The following is a 15,377-nucleotide window of genomic DNA, read 5'->3' as shown; positions in this document are numbered from 1 at the left end:
ATGCTGTTGCTACAAGCAAGAGGAGCTGCCAGGTGTCAGAGGGCGGGGCAGTGAGATGGTAATTCTCATAATAATACTTTATTATTATTATTATTGCAAGGAAGGAATATCTCAGCAGCAGACAAAGATGCTGGGTGACTCTTTAGCTGTGTAAAATATGTGCAGCATGTCATTCCTAAACTTCGGAACTTAATTCAGGGTTTTGGTACCCCCTGAATTAGACACTCTTCGTGCTAGACAGGAAATTAGCTGGAGACAGCAATCTCTTGGAATGAAGGAAGACTAAAAATTAAAGGTATTCTGGAGTTCCCCCTTCCTCTTTCTTTCTTTTAAAGAATGCATACCTTAATCTATTCAGTGATGGCAGGAGGGATAGATTTTGACTCTACACAAATATCAGATGGTTAAAGCTCCATGTTTTTCATAAGCAAGACATTCCAGGACTAGTAGGTACATGTTGCCCATTCTAAAGTAGAACATGCTTGGGCCAGTAACAGATAGACAAAGGATAATCTCGGCAGGGAATTTCCTCCTCTGCGTTTTATATTTTTTTCAATCGTTTTGTTCAAGTATATGCACGAGGAAACCTATTGAAATGTATCTGGGTTGTTGTTATTGTTGTTGTTTAAAAACAGACCTCATGGGAAGTGCATGTGAATGGTTCATCCATAGAGTCCCCCAGTGCCACATTGCAGCTCCAGTCATTGCATGACAGAAGCAGGGGTTGTGTGGTTCAAGATCCTTGCTCAGAAGCAGAGTGATCCAGCTACAAACACATGCACACCTCAACCAAGCAAGCTGTGCAACCCAAACCACAGTGCGCCACAAGCTAAGAGCAGGTCACTGCAGTGAAGTTTAGACAACCCAAATGGCTCACAAAGCAAGCCAAGACACACAGCTACCGTGTTCCTCTCGCATCAGGACCACTGTGGCATGGAACTGGAAGCAACATAGCATGCATGGCTACACTGGTGCTCAGTCTGCCATCTGGATTCTCTGGCTTGCCAGCACATATTTGCATTACTGAAGAGGGGAGCTGTTACAGGCGAGTTACAGCCAGTTTTAGGCTTATTCATATACTTAACTAATAACCAGGGAGAAATTAATGCAAAGGCATGCCTGGGTGAACAGCAGCATTTCCACCAAAGTGTCTCCATCATTTTTCTTTTTACATTTTGCTGTTGTTGTTCTTTGAGGTTTGTGTGCTCCCTTTTCTGGGGCTGGAGGACAAATCTATCCTAATTTCTTAATGAGGCTAGCAGCAGTATGACTGCCAATATACTCCCTCCCCACCAGTGTTGCATTATCACACTACAGTGGTACCTCGGGTTAAGTACTTAATTCGTTCCGGAGGTCCGTTCTTAACCTGAAACTGTTCTTAACCTGAAGCACCACTTTAGCTAATGGGGCCTCCTTCTGCTGCCGTGCCGCCAGAGCATGATTTCTGTTCTCATCCTGAAGCAAAGTTCTTAACCTGAAGAACTATTTCTGGGTTAGCGGAGTATGTAACCTGAAGCGTATGTAACCTGAGGTACCACTGTATAGTCTTTTGAATCTTTTCCCACCTTGTGATGTTGTATAGGAAAGTGTGGTCTAGAAATGCTGGAATTATGAGCAAAAACTGAAGATGTAATTGAAGCATGCATTCATTAGTCCTCGGGAGAAGCCTCATCAGTTTGCAGCAGCGTGATAAAAGTCATTTATTTGTTTATATAAGAGACCCGTTGTGGTGTGGTGGTTAGAGTGTCAGGTTAGAGGCCAGAGTTTAAATCCCTGCTCAACCATAAAGCTCACTGTTTGACCTTGGTCCAGTCACCATCGCTCGGCCTAAACTGACTGGGTTATTTGAGTGTAGAATGAGAGAGAGGGGGGAACCAACATGTAAACCACTGTGAGCTCCTTAGAGGAAAGGAGTTGTAGAAATTTAGTAGTAGAAATATATCCCAGTAGTGATATATGGAAGTGAGAGCTGGACCATAAAGAAGGCTGATCGCCGAAGAATTGATGCTTTTGAATTATGGTGCTGGAGGAGACTCTTGAGAGTCCCATGGATTGCAAGAAGATCAAACGCATCCATTCTTAAGGAAATCAGCCCTGAGTGCTCACTGGAAGGACAGATCCTGAAGCTGAGGCTCCAGTTCTTTGGCCACCTCATGAGAAGAGAAGACTCCCTGGAAAAGGCCCTGATGTTGGGAAAGATTGAGGGCACAAGGAGAAGGGGACGACAGAGATGGTTGGACAGTGTTCTCGAGGCTACCAGAATGAGTTTGACCAAACTGCGGGAGGCAGTGGAAGACAGGAGTGCCTGGCGTGCTCTGGTCTATGGGGTCACGAAGAGTCGGACACGACTAAATGACTAAACAACAACAACAAATATATGAAATCACATCCACCCAATGCATGCTGTCTGGAGCTGATGGAAGCTGGAGTCCAACATCTGGAAGCAGGTTCCCTACTGTTGATGTTCAGTGCAGATGAGTTACATTCTTAATGTCCTTCTCTTGAAAGAAACAAAACCTTTAGACAGAAACAGAGAGGTGCTTTGCAGAAACGAGAATGGAATGGGAGCCTGGAATTATGCTGGATCACTATATTATAGGCTGTAAAGGAGGATTTGGGGGGAGGGGAAGTCCCCCCTGTGCAACTGCCCCCACTAGGCTCTTCATCTGAATTTGATTTTGCATTTATGCACTTCAGCTCTTTCATGCATTGTATAATAGAGAAATGACAAATTAATTGCATGCTTCTCCCTCCCTTTTGTGGATCTATTTATTAAAACATGTGATGCCAACTCAGCTCTTTGGAATAGATGGTGCAAAGGCACTTTAATAATTACTATCATTCTGGGAAGCCAGCCATCTCTTGGTGATTTTAGCTTTCATTTCATCTAGTCCCTTTTGCCACTGAATAATTCCTTTCCCCGAACCCTAAGAGACCACAGTAAAAAGGATATGTGGTTCCTATTTTCTCACCAAGTATAAAATGACTTTTTAGCACATCCTTTCTGCCCTGGAAAGGCGCATGCATTGTTTAGAGAGCATCAGACCTGTGCTACATTCGGTGGAAACCATAGTAACAGTATTGCCAGAAAATGGCAAATAATTATTTGGGTCATGCTAGTACATCAAGGAACATAGTAGATGTTAGCTGTATTTCCATTAAAGTTCATTGATCTATTATATCAATAGTGTTGCCATAGAGTGGGGGGAAAGAGGACAGCGAGTTGACCTTTTTAACAATTGCAGTGCTCTGCCTTCACCCATAGTGCAACATTCCCTGTCATAATAACTTTTTGCCAGTGCAATACTTTCTTTGGGTTGCAGCCACTGGACTGCAGAACACAAAGATATGCAGTGTCAGCAGAATACAAAGATATGCTGGCATAGTGGATTTACATGGCTATTGTTGCACCATTGCACTGGCTTGCTGATGCCAAGACAACAAGGGGCAAAACCTAAGCAGAGTTTGGGGGTAGAATGGGGCAGGAGAGTGAATTGCATGGTTGCTCAGAGGCTGGCTCCACCTGGAATGCTTGCATTACATTCAGCAACCACAAAAAAGTGCCGGATTAATAAGAAGAATTTTACAACAAAATGGACAAAATATCATTACAACTGCAATATGTAAATTTCAGCAACGATTACAGAGAATCATATTGCACAACAGTGATGATTATTGCATTAAATGATGCTCTAAGCAGCTGACAACAACAGACCGATTTCCGGGTAAGGTCCTGTTTTGAAGATATTCCACAGATGATCTCTCTCTCTCTCTCTCTCTCTCTCTCTCTCTCTCTCTCTCTCTCACACACACACACACACACACACACATTCCCATGAGGAACTGACAATCAATCATACTCCCAAATTAGTTGCAAAGGGTGGCATCCACATGTCAACCAAATACTTGGTCCCTCGCAAGCATTTTAAGGTCCTGATTGCAGTTTTCACCACTGGGAGGACTTCGGGAATGTTTTCTCTCCCAAAAGGGTATTAAGCATAACAGAAACAAAACTATGATGATCTTATCCTGAAGTGTATTCAGAGTCCATAATGACAAACCACCAGCAATGGGACAGTCAAAGCATGGCTGTGTTGGCTGGGGCTGGTGAGAGAACATCTAGAGGGCCCCAAGTTGGGGAAGGATGCCCTGCAGGTACCCCGGCACAGGTAGCAGCAGTCTTTCTCAAGTATTCACCTGCCACCCCCTCATCTCCAGCTTGTTATAGGGACCATCTCTCTTGCAGCTGCCAACCATGGCTCATCACCACCCCCAGGTTTGTATTGTCTCCCTGCAGCCATTCAGTCTGTACAGGGACCACTGTAATAGCAGGTGTATGAAAATGCTGCATGGCAGACCCAATGAAACAACAGGAAGTAACTTTTGTTACTACCATATTTCCGTACTGCTTTGCCTGTTAAATGACTGCCTCTCATGCCCTGTAGAAAGGCGCCACTAAAATGATGATGATGATGATGATGATGATGGCGGTAACGTTAGTCACGGGTGTTGCTTTCAGAACTCACTCAACTAATGTTGTTCAATAATATCTTAATCCTTTCTTCTGTGCTTCATCTGATCTAGTTAAAGCTGGGCACAAGTGGCCTGTCAAAATGCACCTCCCTGTTTTTGTGAGCAGAGAAATTGGAGGGACACTTTCCATGAATTTTCAGAGGAAAGGAGATATTCTTCAACAGCTTTTTTTTTGGGGGGGGGGGGTTCACCATTAGCAGTGGCAGCAGCAGGGAAGTCCAATTCTATTGTGTGGTGGGGCAGATTTGAGAGTAACTCACATGTGGTGAGGTTTTTTGTTTTTTTTACCTCTGGTTTATTGCATTATTTGCAGATAATCTTGCTAGAGATCTAGCTGTTCCCAGAAACACACCCTGAAATCATCCCAGACTCAGAGGTAACTCCGGTCCACTCACATAAAGAACATACACAAGCTCTTTCACAAGCTCCTCTGTGACCTTTTCACATCCAGAGTTCATCTTCCAATGTTATAATTTGTGAGGTGGGTGTGAATTGGGGTTGTGTAAATCTGCCATACTGCTGAACATTATGAATTCCAGTGAAATGTTCCATCTTTAATTTCAGACTATTGCAGTTTCATTTGGACATGTGTTTCTTAATTCTACAATGTTACAAAAAAGGATAACCGTTCCTAGGAATTTATCCCAGAAGTTGCCAGTTGTACTTATAGCCATCAAACGTCACTACTCATTTTCCGCAATCCGTTTGTATGTGTGTTTTTAATGCCTCATTATGGCTTTCTGAGCCGCCTTTGTGCAAGCTACAGCTAGGAGAGGTTGCTAGCTAACCATGAATATTGTGCATTATTTTAGTGTGTAACACAAAAATCCATATAGTTGCTGTTCAGATCTTGTGATGTGGCTGACATGCAAGAAAATCCAACCTATTTGTGTTATGTTTTAAACGAACAATGAACAACTACTTGAAGCATGGTGGGATTTTAGTTTTCTAAACCCTTGATGACAAACTTTGAAAATCATGCTGCCCTGTGATATTACATTGCAATCACTATTTGATTGATTGATGAGACCCTAATATGCAGGGAGGAGTGAAATGCATGAACCAATCACAGAGAGAGTTCATGGAAAAGGTCAGGGTGGAGGAGCCCTTCACTTTGTTTCCTGAAAGATATTGGATATTAAATGTCAGATACAATCTTTGTCATGAAAATGAGGTAACAAGGCACGGGTGTAACCCTACTCTTCGAACGACAGTCATGTCATTTGCTGTTGTTAGAGCTCAAATAGAGCAGGGGGAGGGGAGAGAAATGTATCACACTTCATTCAAACATTTAAATTAAGACATTAATTTAGGAATGGGAAACAGAGGCATGGAAACCAGCTTAGGGAGACGGCTTACAAATATGGTTTGTAAGCACAAAAACGGTATTACACATACTATACAGTATGTATTCTTGTTTCTCTCCTAAGCCTTGGAAAGGCGTTTGAGCCTAAATATTTTAGGGGGATAGTGGGCATTTATCCCCCTCCCTGAAAACCTGCAAATCTAGAATTAATTAACTTCTGTGGTTCTGCAGGACCAGAAGTTAGTTGAGGAGGAGGTTCAGAGGGGAGGGTCACCTAACTGCTTAGGCAATCTGGCAATTTTTCCTATATGTATTCCTGCAGCAAGCTGCCTGCACCAAGCTGCTGAAACACAGAGCAGGATGGTAGGGAGAGTTGCCTAGTTGTTGTCAGGACCCGGAGTCAGGAGTAGGCCAACAATAAAACACCCAGTGTCTGCGAAGTTAACTGTTTTTTTCAAAGAAACCAAAACAGTGAAGGGCTAGTGATCACAGCAACTCTTCCCCATTGAGGTCTTGCCCCAAAGAGAGAGTTGCCAGGACTGAAGGCCCCCACTTTCCCACTGCTCTCAGACTCCTCCTCCCCCAGGTGGTTCCCAAGCAATTTCAGGCATCGGCAAACTCGGCCCTTCAGATGTTTTGGGACTACAGCTCCCATCATCCCTGAGCACTGGTCCTGTTAGCTAAGGATGGTGGGAGTTGTAGTCCCAAAACATCTGGAGGGCAGAGTTTGCCGGTGCCTGGTCTAGTCTCTCTTCATTTTTCTTCATGTTCTGGGAGACCAGGCTTCTTCAGCAGACTGCCTCCACTTTGCCTCTCCCCCCCCCCCCCCCGCTTCTGCCTCTGCCTCTGAACTGCTCTCTGCCATAGCCACTTCCTGCTCACTAAACCCTGTTACCTCTTCAGCTTCCAACACCTTCATCTCCCATTCTTCTCCCTCTGACCACTTGTCGTTGTCCCACCACCAATGCCTTGGCTCTGAATCTTCTTCCCATGGGGGTTCCCCAACTTGTGCCTCCTGCCACTCCTCTGCATCCAGCCAGTCCATGTCAGTTGTCTAGGCAATAGGGTGACTCTCCCACCCTATTTTCTGATACTGTACTGTTCCTTTTCCACATCATCCTTTGAGGTGTTTTTTTTTAACAACTACTGTTTAAACATTTGCAATTATTCTTTACATATTTTACCCCAAAATATGTATTTTAACCTAAAATATACATTTTGGCATATTGGCTTTTTTGAGCTAAGGACACAAAAACCAGAGTTCAAGAAACAGAAGGGTAACTGTGTTCCAATCCACATATTAGCCCAGGCCAGCAAATCAAGTCACTTCACTTCTGAACTAAATGCTCAAGCATCCCTACCACAACTAACCATCAGTGAAAGGCCGGGGGTGGGGTTCCGCTTGGTAGCCCATGAAATTAGGGGGTTGTGTTTTGGCTCAGGCCTAACTATACTGGGCATGAGAAGAGTTGGCTTTTCAGTCGAACAAATAGGAGAAATAAAGTTACTTCTGGGAAAGAAAGTGAGGAAAGAGATTTGCTAACCTTTACACACACAAAAAGACAGCCTCTGAATTTGTACATAAATCCACCCACTGTGCTCAGCAACGTTTGTCACTCTCACAGGAGAACCCAGTGTGCTTTTTTACTCTGACTGTCACCTTTTCATTGTCTGCTTCTTAAGCATTTCTGGAGGTGAAAAAGGCCCCAATTCTCCCCTGCATTTCTCACCATTCAGACTGTGAAACATTTTGCAGTTATGTCAGAGAGGTGTAAATAACAACTCAAAGAACACTGCAGTCCAGGAGCTACAAACTTTAAAAATAACCATAACAGGGGGCCAAACAGGTTCTGAGCAGCAGCTATCTATACCAAGAGGTAAAAATTAAAACAAAATAAAATGCAAGGAGCAAAACAGTCCTGCTGGCACTACAGGAATCTGTGTGTGAATCTAGGGACACAGCAGTCAAAGTTGAAAAAACAATTTCGCCTTCCCCTGAAACTGATGCTTTTTTTCAGGCTCTAAAATATCTCCCAAAAAGCCAGTAATAAGCAAATCGAGATTGCTGGGATATGATGTCAACCCCACTTGCCATGCCACCCACCTAAAACCAATTTGCCTTGCAGATGCAGATGCAATCAAAAGCAGCTTAGACTTCAGATGTGAAGGGCATAGTAAGCACAAGGGCTTTCCTGTCTCCTCTGCCACATCTTCAACATGAGGGAGGAAAAGACTGAGACAGTATAGAAACAGAAGGCATGAGACATTTGTTTTTCCTATTCTGCCCAGGCCTCTGATACTTTCAGACTGTTTCCATAGAACAAGATTTGATGCCCATTTTGGTTGCTTGTCCCCTCATGGGTGTCTTGGCATGTACACCTCATGGGGGCACATTTATTTATTTCATTTATATCCTGACTTCCCTCTAAGGAGCTCAAGTGAGTTTCATGGTTGAGTGGGGACTAGAACCCTGTCTCCCAAATCTTAGTCTGACCGTACACAAGGAGCCTGTAACTTCAGCAGCTATGGGATCTCCTGAGATAATTAATGCTAGAACCTTACTCCGCTGCTGATCCAATCAATGCCTCACTGTACACCTATTGCCTGGCCATGAAAAACCGAAAAATTCAGGTGCTTCCTCCCTTCCCTCCTCCAAAGCTCAACTGTGCCACAAACCTACCCTCAGTCTTTGCTTCTCTTCCTCTCTCCCTTCCTGGAAAGCCTTCAAGAGTTATCCATTTAATTACTATTTCCCTATGTTTTCTCAATAAACCTTTGCTTCTGGAAGAGTGTGTCCCTTAAATACTTCACTCTGCCATCCTGACTATAAAATAAAAATCAGATAGGCGTCCTTGGCTCCTCTGTCTTTTGGCTAGAGTGTTAGCTTCAAAGCCAGCTCTACTGGAGAGTTAGCAGCTTGTTCACCAGCAGTAGAGAGCCAGGGTCTAGCAGTGGAAAGTGGTTCCTTTAGCACAGCCTACCCCAACCTGGGGTAGTTTTCAACAACTCCCATCTGCCCCAACCAGCACACCCATACTTCCATTAGCCCTAAGGTGCTGGGCCTGATAGGAGTTGTAGTTGAAAGCATCTGAAGCTCACCTGGCTGAGGAATGCGACCCCGGGACTTCTTTGAACACCCAGAACACTGAAGTATCCTGCAGACATGTTCAGAGGCATGTGTCCTCCTTCTCTTTGTTTTTTTTAGTGCTCTTGTCTCCTTAAGCAACTTCTGTTAGGAGCTTGGCTTCTTCTTGAAGCAAGGCGGGACAGCAGTACCCTGATCTTTGGGTGGGGATGGTGGAAGCAACCATAACAGTGCTGGGCCTCTAAGAAAGAAAAGGAATAAGATTACAATGGCCAGATGGGAACAGTGGACTCCTGCACCTTTAATAGCTGTGTGAAAGAGGGAATTTCAGCAGGTGTAGCTTGTCATTGAATAATTAAAGGTGCAGGAGCCCTGTCTTCTTAACATAAGGAGAGAACTGCTGGGTCATCAAGCCAATGGTTGATCTAGTCCAGTGTTTCCCAAGCTTTGTTCTCCAGCTTTTTTGGGGACTACAGTTCCCACCATCCCTGACCACAGGTCTTGCTAGCTAGGGATGATGGGAGTTGGAGAACAGCTGGGGACCCAAGTTTGGGAAACCCTGGTTTAGTCCAACACCTTGTTCTCACAATGTCCATCCAGGTGTCTGTGGAAAACTCTCAAGCAGGACTCATGAACAAGAACACTCCCACCCCCTGGGTGGCTTCCAGCAAGTGGTATTCTTTTCTGAGAGCATTACCTCCCCACTCCACCCTTTATATCCTCACATTGGCATTTATTAGCCAAGTCCAGGTGCTCTGAAAGCGAGTCTTGTGCCTTCTGAATCCCAAGTGAAACCATTTCCAAGAGCTCCCTGCTGGCAGTTATGGGAGACCTGCCAACCCAGACAGTAGCCAACGCTGGAACACTGAAACAGGCACGGCTGCTGTTCCACTGACTCTCGCCCGTCCTGAATTCCAGCCATCGCTTTCTTATTACTAAGAATTCCTTAGTGCTGCACAAGCATTTGTTTAATGAGAACCAGATTTGGGTCATAAACCTTAAGCGTATCAAGCCTTTTTTTGTTAGCTAATGTTTACCTTCTAAGTGAGGGTTCTCTCCCCCCTCCCACTGCTGCCTGCTCTCTCCCTGCCCTTTTTTGTTTGAGTAAAAGGGCACTGCTATAAAAGGCATGCATGGAAGCAAAGGAACCAGAAAATACTCTGAACTGCATGTGACTTGCAGCTGCAGGGTTTCCCACAATATCGAGGGCTGCCTCAACAAAGTGGCTTATGTGCTTTAACAAATATCAGCTGTTTGTCGGGGTGTAATGAACAAACTCGGGCTAGAGCGACAACTGCTTCAAGTAATTATGAAGACAGCTTGCAAACTATAGCCCCGCTTGTTTTGAGCCCCCGGTGACGGCAGCCTGAATGCTGTTCCTGCCAGCTTGATTTCAAAGCATGTTTCTTTCCATATTTCAAAGGTCAGTGTGCGTGGTGGTGGCCAGCAAGAGGCTGTGGGTGTCAGGGAGACAAAGGAAGCCCTCTGAGGGCGTCCAGAATTCTGCTTCGTTATTAGCAGCCTGATAATGGTAACAGTAACTAGTTTGTCTTCATTATGACTAAAGCTTAGAATGGTGTCCCTTGTGCAAGGTGCTAGGCAGATGCACTGGCTTGGTTCAGATATAATAAAAAGCCACCATTTCCTGCTATATGAGCCATGGTGAGCCTTGGGTCACACACTCTTCACACACCAGAAGATATTGCAAGCATTTGCTTCCAGTTTTAAATTAACCAAAGTTTCTCCATGAAATGTGAACTTGGGGAACCAAAGTTTGTTTGAATGACGGTTTCAGAAAAAGTCAAGATCTGAAAGCACGTGGTGTATTCAACTAAGTTTTACTCGGTGTAGAACCACTGAAATTAATTAACCTAATGAATACCACTCATGGGCTGGATATGACTACTTCTCACTAACTATAGTTTAAGCAAACAACAGTTCCTTGAGTTTGGACTACAGGTGAACTGTGGTTTACAATGACCTTCCAATATCCTCTTCTGGGGTGAAAAGAGGAGAGGGGGGAGCATGCAAACCTGAGACTTGTCACAACTTATTCACATGGTTTTCCTGTTATGTTTCAACTCTGTCACTGAGTTGTAGGGCTCACAATCTAAACGAACAACACATTGCATATGAAATGGAAACAGTATTTCTTTCCTTGAGCAAAGTAACATGCATTCCCCAATGAATTCATCATTTGAAACTATCTCCTTCCAAGCTGTTCCGAACATAAAAGCCAATAATAGTCAACAGTTATAGAGTTAAGGTAGAAAGACAAAATAAGGGTTGACCAAGGGCCTCCAGATATTGTTGGATTTCACTCCCAGACTACCCCAGTCTGGCCAATGGTCAGGGGGAGCTGTAGTCCCCGATCGCATATGGAGAATCACAAGTTCCCCATCCCTGAATTAAATGAAATGCAGATATAAGACATTGCAGAACAAAGGCTTTTCCTGAGTAAGAGAATGGTGGACAGTTGACACTCAGGAGATGGAGACTTAACAGTGAAGCATATGAAAACTAGGAAAACAGTTGATAGCTTAAGTTTGCTAAGCGGCATCAAGGCAGATCATCACAGCCCCACCTGAAATCTTCGCAAGACATCCCACAAGAATGCTGCTGTGCTTACAGTTGCTAATGTCTGACCTTACCAAAGTTTCTCTTGTGTACTGTTATCTGCTGGGTCACTTGGCTAAATGGCCGAGCAATGCTTTCAAAGCTGCTCTAACCCTGCCTGCCTCCCTTCCTAGTGCAAAGACTTATTCCCGACCTCCTGCTGGAAGGAAACACATATGCACCATGAAAAGAACACAATGCCCAAAGCATGCCACAAAATGACAGCGGGGAACAATACATGAAAGGCCACGCCAGATGTTGCAAAGAAATAACTGTGCAGAACGGCTGCCATGTGTCCTCGCAGTGAAGACTAAGGGCTGGTGGGGAGGATATATATTTGCAAGCACATGGCAAACATGTGACCGGAAATCTCAGTCAGTTGCTTGCATCCATATTGTTAAAGTAGAGGATGTTCTTTAAGTACTGGTTGTCTAATGAAGCTTCCAGGTGCCGCTTCTGGTGGCAACATCTCCAAGCCAGATGTGGGGGAAGTAACGCAGCCAAAGAAGAGGAACTTCCTAGTGTGAGACTTTTGCTCTGTGATTCTTTTGCTTCCCTATCCGCCATCTCTGCTCATCCATGCTGATTTGCTGTTAGTCTGAATGGGCAACATTGCCTCTGTGTGGTTAATTCAGGGTACCCAACAGTTACAAAAGCCTCTGTGTAAAGAAACATTCTACTAGTGATTCTTCTTTAGGAATTTTATAATTCCCTTTGAGGCAAAAATCACTCTGGCTGAATGAGTTGCTAGTCTTCTTCATATTGTTACAGTTAAGTATTGCCATCTCTTAGGCTTATCTTGCTGCTGTGCTATTTAGAAATATTTATGAGAAGCAAGTGAGCATTGCCTTAATTTTCAGCATTCACTAGCCATGTACAACTACCGCACAGAGAAATCTAATGCCATATGAATTTAATCACTTTCATTAACTTTAATGGGAAAAGCCAGCTTGGTTTTCTAGTTATAGAAGTCATTTTGTGCTGACTGCTTTCAGGCTCTTGGCTGAAATTGAAATCTATATCTGGATAGGAATTTCATATATTAATTTCTAACCATGGACATCTCAAGCTTCCGTGAGGGAAGCAGCATTAATTTAGACCACTAACAATGGGGGAACTGTTGGAGACTCTGTGTTGAATTAGCAGAGCGGTAGGAATGAAAGGAACTGTTTTGTAGAAGCCTATGCAATTCTATGGTGCTTGTTAGAGATCTATGGAGAGATCCATTATGTTTAATGAAGTGTGCATGCATGAAACTCTTATAAATATAGAATAGCAGGCTATCTGTTGGTGAAAAAAGGGCTAAATGAACTATGTCTCCTTTTTCTAGGGCTGTTTGCATTCTGTACATTTAAAGCTTATTTCCCCCATCCCCATCCTGAGAATTGTGGGAACTGTAGTTTAGCCCCTCAAGTTACAATTCCATGCACACTTAATAAACTACAGTACCATTTCCAGGATTCAGTTTGGGGGGGGGGGGAGGAATGCTTTAAGTGTCCACACAGCCGAGGGCAGAGGGCTTTCTGTTTGATGGCTTCATGTTCAGTTTGACCTTGATGTCTTCATACAATTATGCTCTGCTCAGGCCTACACATTGCTTTCAGCCCATCTAGGTTTCCCTCCTGGTCTGTATCTTATTTGCCAGCTCACTCAGGGCCAAAATGAAATACACATGAATATATCTCAGCCTCTTTAAAACAGATAGCAGATGCAGAAAGGCCCAGGCTAGATATGGACTGCAGGGGAGATGTGTGAGAATTAACCCTTCCCTCCATTTGCCTCAATGAAGATCACTCTCCCACCCAAGCTGCTGTTTGCTCAAGGAGGAAAGACGTATGTAAACAAATAGCAACCAACTGGTGGGAAGGGAGGCAGATTTTCATTGGGCAAAATAACCCAGGTAGAAGGGTTAATCCCTTCTTTCCTTACACCATCCTGATTGTGCCCCTCATCAGGCAGGTGCTATGATTCAGAGATTGAGATGGATTCCCATTATTCCATCATCGTGTCTAGATTGGTCTTAATATTACTAGCAATCCTTCACCATATAATTTGTTCATAGAAGAGAGGAAATCAGTTTGATACCATGTTCTTGTGAGATACTGAATTAGTGTGCAAGTGAATGAGGAAGCATCAGTTTGGGAAATGGAAAAATCAAAGTGATTTGCCCTCTCATCCAAAGGTCTCTTTGGTAATTAGGCAGAAACCTATTTTATGTCCAGTTTCTTAACTTCAATTTTACCATGGCCAAACTGTCTCTTTTTAAATTTAGAATGCATTTTACTGACATTTTTATCATCCTCTCACTTTAGTCTTGAAATGAATTCATAAAAAATGCAATAAACACCTAGGGATCATGCCAGTATATTAAGCTATAGGTGAGATATATTAAATGTGTATTACAAGAAAATTGTTTTGTTTCCTCACCACTTTCATCAGGTTTGCCTGATGTAAATTTCACTGAGATCAAAGAGATTTGCCTCCATATAAATATGGTTTCAAGATTCACTAAGAAAAGGTTATTATCCTATCATCCCATCCCATCATTATCTATAAATAAATTTATTTCCATATGTTTATAGAAGAATGGTCAGCTGTGTAGGTTGTTAATGCATCTGTTCAGCTCAAATTTCTGTTTCTATTGGGTGGCATCAGACTTATGCAAAATAGACCCACTGAAATCAATAGTCTGAGTCAGATCCCATCCTATGAATTTTAGAGCACATTTTCATACCTCACTAAAATAAATAAACAAGAGGTGCAAGGGAGGAAGAGGCTAAAAAGCGGTTAAATCAGTTTGCCAAATTGAAGAGTATTTCCTTGTAAGTTTTCAGATTCTTGCTTTTTCTTGTGTGCTAGCAAAAATTCATATGCCTGCTTCATTTCTCTTTGGATCTCACTGATATGATTGAGACTGACGAGCACCATAAACATTACCAACCTGAATGCAAGGCTGCAAAAAGGAAGGAAAGAAGGGAGGAAAATGATGAAGTTCCTGCACACCAAAAAAACAACAACACACCCACAACAAACTACCGTATTGGCCTGAATATAAGCCTCACTTTCCCCCCAAATTTCGACCATGAAATGTTAAAGTGCGGCTTATATTCGTGACTTTGCGGTATGCAGCCAGGAGCACAGCAAAGCAGCACCTGCCCCTGTCCTCTCCCCCAAGGCCAGGAAGGGAGAGAGCAAGGAAGGGGAAAGGCCGCCAGCAACGCAGCATGGCTCTCCCCTGCAAAGTATGCCGCCAGGAGCAGCGAGGGATCGAGCAGCTTATATTCAGGTTTCCCCTCTTTTTTTCTCCCCGCCCTCCAATTTTAAAGGTGCAGCTTATATTTGGGTGCAGCTTATATATGGGCCAATACGGTATGCCTCTTATGTGAATCACTGAACTCATAAGCATTACATGTTTTCTGGATGAATTTTTCAATTTGATTTTTGTGCTGCAAGATAAAGCAGCACAAGACATCTTTTGGCACTTTTGTCTTGTTTCTTCAACGTGTTTTCTGTAACATTAATTCAAAGGAAATGTTTCTTGGAAGATAAGTCATGCTACCATTTTTCTGGATTTCAGACCATTTCTCTCTTCTATTAGAATAGGTTGGCAAGATCCAGAAGAAAATGAACTGGCCAAAACTCTGAATGATATTCCAGTTTTCCCTCCATTATGATGTCTGGTTGATGATTCAATACTGCCATTTAAGAGCTATGGATAGACAGAATTCAGACAAGCTGAGCATTGGGTAAGTCTGGTGGAACATGGAAAGCTACACTGACAGCGTAAATACTTATTTCACTATACTATAATTAAAGCTGTCACTCAGTGTAATTAGT

The 15,377-nt window shown here is 43.3% G+C and overlaps 1 long non-coding RNA gene across 2 annotated transcripts in view; it reads left to right on the top strand.

Moving 5' to 3' along the window:
* The window catches only part of LOC310658757, a 110,500-nt gene that overhangs the window by 67,582 nt on the left and 27,541 nt on the right, over positions 1–15,377 (top strand). The window contains exon 6 of one of the 2 annotated variants that reach the window (XR_014502472.1): positions 15,139–15,286. This is a non-coding gene — a long non-coding RNA (uncharacterized lncRNA). Of the gene's footprint in view, positions 1–15,138; positions 15,324–15,377 lie in introns of both variants that reach the window. The other variant, XR_014502473.1, reaches the window with a different exon arrangement.

The sequence above is a fragment of the Podarcis tiliguerta genome (genome assembly GCF_965153285.1).
Source record: "Podarcis tiliguerta genome assembly, chromosome: 10".
In the NCBI taxonomy this organism is placed as follows: domain Eukaryota; kingdom Metazoa; phylum Chordata; class Lepidosauria; order Squamata; family Lacertidae; genus Podarcis; species Podarcis tiliguerta.
Note: the sequence above shows the minus strand (reverse complement) of the source record. Positions and strands in the feature narration are given on the sequence as shown.